This window comes from Echinops telfairi, unplaced genomic scaffold (assembly GCF_000313985.2).
Source record: "Echinops telfairi isolate 266 unplaced genomic scaffold, ASM31398v2 ScPeMD7_60;HRSCAF=208, whole genome shotgun sequence".
In the NCBI taxonomy this organism is placed as follows: Eukaryota; Metazoa; Chordata; class Mammalia; order Afrosoricida; family Tenrecidae; genus Echinops; species Echinops telfairi.
In genome coordinates this window covers 36180097-36187658 of record NW_022103958.1, presented here as the reverse complement: position 1 = coordinate 36187658, position 7562 = coordinate 36180097, and the positions used below count along the sequence as shown (strand labels likewise).

At 47.2% G+C, this 7562-nt stretch overlaps 1 non-coding gene across 1 annotated transcript; it reads right to left on the bottom strand.

The window, feature by feature from the left end:
* Positions 1-7079: 7079 nt before the first annotated feature.
* Positions 7080-7183, bottom strand: LOC115869939. The gene has a single exon (XR_004046454.1). It is a non-coding gene; the product is annotated as a U6 spliceosomal RNA (small nuclear RNA).
* Positions 7184-7562: the final 379 nt, after the last annotated feature.

Here is a 7562-nt window from a genome sequence, read left to right as displayed (position 1 = left end):
CGTCATGGAGAAACGTGATCCAAAGGCAATCGTGCCCACTGTCTTTTGGCTTGAATTCGTCATGAGTCAATCACAGCCGATCCAACCTTATCTCAATGTAGTGTAAGAAAACAGACAAGCAACTATGCCAGGAATCTCATAGACTACAACCCCGTGTCAGAAGCAGCCGCACCCCCCGGGACAGGAGACCAGGCTGACCTGCAGCCCACAGCCCCGTCTTACTTTAGTTCTCCAGAATGTGGAGCTGGACCCTAACCCTGTCTCCAAAGGCCGGAGGGCCTTGGGGTTTCTCGGCAGAAGAGCATGACATTCTTGTGGTCTCGGCGGTCATGGAAAAGCAGAGAGAGGCAGGGAATAAGGTGGCAAAGCTGGAGTCAGGCAGGGCCCCTGGAGGAGGCCCAGGCTCTGGTGTCAGTTAGATCTAGGTTCATTTTGAGACCTTATATCCTGGGAAACCTGAACCAAGCTGGGGTCTCCCTAACTCCTTCCAATCTAAGCAAACATAAGTCAAAAGCTCATTTCATGGGTGAATCTATTACAAATTCCCAGAGGACATGGGTACTTGGATCGCATTTGCCTTTCAAACAAACTCACTGCAGCTGAATCTGTTCTGAATCATAGCGACCCTATACAACAACCAACAATGGTAACACTACCCCTGTGTGTTTCTGAGACTATAACTCTTTACAGGAGTACCAAGTCCCACCTTTCTCCCACAGAGCAGCTGGTGGGTTCGAACTGCTCACCTTTGGTTGGCAGCCCAGGGTATAACCTGCCACCATGCCACCAGGGCTCCTTTCAAAACCAAAGCCTAATTCACTGCCATCGAGTCAGTGCTGACTCATAGGGACCCCCTGTGGGTTTCTGAGACTGCAACTCTTTAAGGGAGTAGAAAGCTCCATCTTTCTTCTGCACAGCTGTTGGTGGTTTCGAACTGAGGACCTTGCAGGTTGTAGTCCAACGTTAACAACTACGCCATCAGGGCTCCTTTAGGTCCTGTATTTTGTGGATGCTAACTCTTCTGTATCAACACAGACGTGGCACTCAACACTTCTGTCAAATTTCACCCCAAACTGGATTCACACAAAGCACTTGTGGTGTAAGGGTGGGGTTGAGATGAAGGAGGGTTTTCCTCACAGCCGGGTAAATGACTTCAAATTAAATATTAGCCATGCTCTCACCAAAAATAGCCTTTACCACTCCACCATGAAGGGCACAGCCCATACGCCTTCCTACAGTCTCTGTATTGTGTTTTAGGATTCTGTTGCAGCCTAATTGCTATAGCAAGTAAGTCCCCAATCTCAGTGGCTTAAATAATGTGTATGCTTATATGTGTTTGTATATATGTGAATTAGTTAGTTTATTGTGCCAACCTGGCCAATAAACACATGTGGGATTAATTGAAGGGCAGAGAGATAAATGGCTCAGTGAGCCTTGCCTTTCTAGATCTCGGGTCTCTTACTTTCTGATAGTCAGACTAGGGTGCAGCTGCCTTAGTCAGTTCCCTGCTTCAGCTGGCAAGGCTCACTTCCTACAAGACATCCCCGAGGAGAAGCCACATGGACCTACCCCGATGCAGCCCTGGGTGCTGGAGCAGCCATGTGGAGACCCCTGCCAGCGCTGAGATGCTTACACATTCACTGATTTGGCTTTCCTCCTGCAGTCGGCGTCATTGCGTGTGTTTTGTGAGATGGAGGAGGACTTTGTGGATTGGTGTCGGACATATGGGTTAATATTGGACTTGTGGGCTTGGACAGCACTGGGTTGGGATGTTTTCTTGATGTGCACTTACCCTTTATATAAAACTCTTTCTTATACATATGAATTTCGGTGGATTTGTTTCTCTAATGTCCCCAGACTCACACAATATGTAATATAGATGTATATGTGTCTGCGTCTGTCACATCCACTCCTACTCCATTGTTCTGAACTAGCTACCACCATCACCACCACCACCACCGCCACCACCACCACCACCAGCCGGCATGGAATGGATTCTAACTGCTGGGGCCCCTGTGTAGCACAGTAAACCTATGCTTCCTAGGGTTTTCAAGGGCTGAGTTTCCGAAGATCATCAGGCCTTCTTCCTTGGCTTAGTTTGAAAGCTCCACTGAAACGCATCCACCATGGTTGGCCTTGCTGCGATCCTCTTTGGCAATTCGAAACCACCAGCCGCTCTGTGAGAGACAGACAAGGCTTTCTACTCCCTTCAGTCTTGTAAGCCCATGTCCTGTAGAGTTGCTGAGTCAGCATTGAATGGACGGCAGTGAGTTTAAGTTTTGTTTGTTTATGTACATATGTGTGTGTACATGCACATACGCTCATACTTTCTTCTCCATATCAGAGTCAAGTTTGATATTTGGAAAGGAGTCTTCAGCAGTGATCCAGAAGTCCAATCTCCTTCTCTCTCTAGCGGTTCCCTCTCAAAGTTCTCCTCTGGATGTTCTGGATCCAATTGGGAGACAAGACAAAGAACGCAGGGAATGAAGTCTGGAGGCTCACAGGATGTCTCCAGAATCAAACCAGGAGGTGCCTGCTCTGGCCACCACTCCCCAGCTCCAGCACTTTGAAAAGAATGAGACATAGGACAGGGTAGCCGTGTCTTCAGGGACTGCTCAGTGGCACCACATCACTGATAGGACAACAGGAGGGGCGTCCTCCTTTGTTGGTGGCCATGAATTGCTTCCCAAGGCAGTGCGATCTCCTGCACCTTGGTTTAATTGAGGCCAGTTGGAAACAATAGACTATCTTTTGATACCCTTAGACCAATTGAAAATACTGTCCATAAGCTGTGCAAGTTTTCACAGCCTTCTTCAGACTAGAGCACTATTTTGCAGCCAAGTCTCTGAACACATTTTTTCAAAGGAGATTTTATCGTGGAAAATGTGGCAACAGCCCAGCTCGAGGGGCGTGAACATGCTGTTGTAATTACTCCTCCAGACACAATTCAAGCAACTCAAGTTAATTATTTATCAAAACCAACCCACTCTCTAGAAACATCTTTGTTGGGGCAGTAAGTTTTTTCTTTCTCCAGGAAATAAGTCAATAGTATTTCCTCCCACTTTTTTTATCATAACATCTGACTTTCAGAATGAGCTCTTTCAAGTGGTGAGATACTTGCCAAGCACCCAGGTAGGCTGGCAACTATGCAGTAGGAGTCTTAAGGTTCCCGGTGCCTGGCTTCTTCCTGTTTCAGCATTCCTAATCAATAAAAATGAGCTTGGGAAAGGAAAAGTAATCCTAGGGTTGTTTCAGTAATTACAATATGCCAGACCCTCAGAGAGGCACTGTATTACCTTGTCTCGTTTCATCCTGTGAGATAGTATGTCCATTTTACAAATAGGAGAATTGAGCTCAAAACACATCTCCACATCTTTCTAACTGCAGCCCCTCCTTCATTCTCTTCCAGGTTTGGTGAGGAAGATGGTGAGCGATGTAAACCAAGATGCTAAAGACACAGAATTGACACTGGTCGTTTAGGGAACTCAAACCATGACTCGGATGTTACTATGATGCTGGAAGCAATGCCACAGCAAGGCCAACCATGGTGGGTGCGTTTCAGTGGAGCTTTCAGACTAAGCCTAGGGAGAAGGCCTGATGATCTTCGGAAACTCAGCTCTTGAAAACCCTAGGAAGCATAGGTTTACTGTGCTACCCAGGGGCCCCAGCAGTTAGAATCCATTCCATGCCAGCTGGCGGTGGAGGTGGCGGTCATGAATGCGGTGGTGGTGAGGGTGGTGGTGGTGATGCTGGTGGTGATGCTGGTGGTCATGAAAGTGGTGGCAGTGAAGGTGGTGATGATGGGGGTAGCTAGTTCAGAACAATGGACTAGGAGTGCATGTGACAGGCATTACTTGCAATTCAAGGCAGTTGTACACCTGTGCACTTCCTCCTCCACCTCTCTCTCCCATTCCTGCTGGGCTCTTGGGAATCTTGCTTTCCAAAATGTGCAGTGGCAAGATAGCAGGGCTTTTGTCAGCTGGGTCCCTGAATCAGAATAAGGTTCCTGAGGACTGGTGCTGGTCATGTAAATGAGGAAAGATAAACTTTCGGATTGCTAAGCAGGGGAGAACCCCTAGTTCGTTGTCACTGTAACATAGCTTATTTTGTGCTGTCTAATACTACGAGAGTGATTTCTAAAAGGTACTAAAATTAATCAATTTAATAAATCAATGTTGTAAAAAATATTCTGAGGTCAGAAGGCTAAATGTTTTTATTCAACCTTGGAAATTGTGAGTACGCGGCAGGTCTTGTAACAACTCTATGGGCACCAATTTGTCATTTCCTAGTATGAAGGGAAGAAGAAGGGAATGGCCATTTATTGATTTTTTTTATGGGAGGCACTTTACATAAATTACTACCTTTAATCCCCCAGGAATCTATGAGTTAGGTCTGATTCCATGTTTGCACGCGAGGAAAGTGAGGCCCAGAGGCTAACATGACTGGGTAAGTCGGTAGAGGCTGCGTCTGCAGGCAGAAGGGTCTGAGGCCAAAGCTCTCTACATGAGATTACACTGCCTCTCCATTTGCAGCCCTGACTCTAGAAACACCGAGTTCCGGGTGGGAGGTAACTTCTAATGCTTGTCAGGGAGGGGCTTGTATAGTACAAGTCCTCTTCAGTTTTGTGCCTGGGATTTTGTTTAAAAGCCTCCTCCAACACGTTGCTGTGCATCTGGTCTTCCTCGCTTGGATCTCTCTCTCTCTCTCTCTCTCTCTCTCTCTCTCTCTCTCTCTCTCTCTCACACACACACACACACACACACACACACACACACACACTCCAGCACACTGGTTATCATTATAAAACAAATCTGACTGTGTGCCCCCAGGCTGCAAGTTCAAGCTGAAATTTTTTAGCTTCCCGAATAAAACTCTGATTTCTCATCTTTGCAGCTGCTGCTGCTGCTGCTGCCCCATGGATGGCTTCCCCAGTCCCACTGGACTTGGTGTGTTCCCCTGAGCCAGGCACACCATGCTGATGCCCATTTCCACACATGTGCCCATCTGGTCTTTGCTCGGAGTACACTTCCTCCCTACCCGCTACTCCTTTGCTCACCATCTCTTAGGATCCATCTCAAGGCGTCTTTCAAACTTCCCCCAACAAAACCGGGAGCAACCTCCCTGGCTTCCTTGGCGCCATGAATACCCCCTTGTGACCACACTGATCCCATGGGAGACGAGCCATGCTTTGGGTTTCCTTTCTCCCACTGACAGAGGGTGAAGGGTGTGCAAGCTCTTGGTGTGAGTGCTGATTCTGTCTCTAAGTGGCTCCGTGACTTTGGGCAAGTAGCTGTCTGATCCCTAGTTTCCTCATCAGTAAAATTGAAATGATAAGCACTCTTTCAGTAAATGGAATGCAATACATAGATTCAAATTCTTATGAAGGTACTGGCATCACAGCCATCAACTCAAGGCTGACTCAAAGTGGCCCCCTATGGGTTTCTGAGACTGTAACTTCAATGGGGTAGAAAGCACAGTCTTTCTCCTGTGGATCTGCTGGTGGTTTCAAACTGCCAACCATGTGGATTGCAGCCCAGCTATACCATATTAAATACATGCCTTCTATTCATTTGAAAATTCTCAGCCCAAACACCATGCAGGGCTCACAGTAAGTCCCAGTAAATATTTGTTGAATGAACAGAAGTTTGAATGAACAGTCGAATGGCTGTGTGGCGTAGTAGAGCATCTACCAGATAGAAGAAATCTCCTGGAAGCCTTCATATCAAATAGGATCTGTTTTGTTTTGTTTTATTTTCAATTCTTCACATAAACCTTGACAGCAACTCATATTTAATTTCAAAGTGAGAATTGCTTGGATAAGCTGAGGATTTTCTTTCTCAAATACAAAACCAGGGACCACCGAGATCTTGCAAAGCTTCCTCTGCCTCCGTTCCTAGCTGGGTACTTGTCGATGGGATCAGTGATTAGGGGCAGGAACCACTGACACATGCCACTGGGTTATGTGCCTGTGGTCCCATCAGGGTTCAGTCAAGATGATTGGCCAAGCCATCTCAAGCCTTTTGAGCAGGTCAAGAGGACAAATGCATCCCTCTCTGCCTGAAGAGTTCATTTTTACTTCCTCCAATCCGCGTGGTTTAGCAGGACCATCGGGCTATTGAGCCGAGCTGTCATTGTGATGTGCTGTGCCAGTCATTGTCTCTGAAGAGGTGTTCTGCCCCTGGGTCCCTTCCACCTCTTCCTGATAGAATTATTTCTAGGCCTTTTTCTCCAAAGGGCAAAGTTAAACTCATGTCTTCCTTCTCGTGTAGTTTTATGACATGTCCTTGGGTCATGCCCTTTACAGTGTGTCAGGAATTCTCAAGATAGCAATGAACAATAGAAGCAAGCAGCTGCCAACCAACTAAATGCATTATAAACAGGTTCGCTCAAAGGAGAAACCCTGAGGGGAACAGGGCGGGGAGTCTCTAGCCACCCAGTTCCTCCCTATCCCCAAGCCCTTGTTATTGGGTTGGCCTATAGGTTGTTTCTCTTAAAATTTCAAGACAACCACAGATGCAATTGGGACCACATGCACCATATTCGTACCTGGAAGGGAGCGAAGGAATTCCACAAGTACACACTTTATACACATTCGAAGGAATTCCACAAGTAGTATACACTTTATACACATTTGACGGACATCTCAGAAGAGGCTTTGGCATGCGCCAGGGTTACCCGAACCAGATTGCTACGGATGAGGGGTGACACGGACTGGTTTCCCTCAATCCTGATACATTTCTAGATGGTGGTAGAAGAGAACTCTCCAGAACCCTAGCACAACGTGGGAGACAGAGTGAATGGAGGCTGGAGGCCCAGTCACAGGACCGACCACCCCACCCAGCAGGGTTAGGGAACTCTCTCAACCCCTTTGATTTGTGTGTTCTAGTTCAAATTTAGCCTGATGCCATGGTTTCTGATTCAGTTTGTTTAATTTACAGGGTCATGTGTCTGTGCACGGTCATTTTGATTGAAGAGAAGGCCCCAGAATTGTCCATTCGACAGATGGCACGCATGTAGTTTGACACACGTGCTGTTGATCTTTTGAATTGTGTCTCTTTTGGTTTTGCCCTGTTCCTTTTAAAAATATGGAATCCTTCACAAACGTGCGTGTCACATTCTGTGCAGGGGCCATGCCCACCGACTCTGTATCATTGACATTTTAGAATGAGGCCTCTGTGGTGTCTCTTTGTGCAGGGTTGTATTCACACTGGGTCCCCAGGCTCCCGCGGCACAGTAGCTACACCTCCAGCTGCTCACCAGAGAGTTAGCCAGTCCAACCTACCCAGTTGCATCGTGGGAGTAAAATGAAGCTGTCCGCTCCTTTAGGGATTCTAGCCTAGGAAACGCTGGGGGACCCTTCTAACCTCTCACACATAGAGTCAGCATGAGCTCGCATCTGCAGGCACGAGCATCACCACACAGGTGTGTATCCAGCGCTGTGATTTAACACCGTGCTGTTAGCATTGCTGCATGGTGATGGGCACTGGGAAGAACTTCATCAGCCCATGGATGGAGGAACCATGGTTGAATTCTAATGATGTCTCCGTTGTGGTGCGACAAGC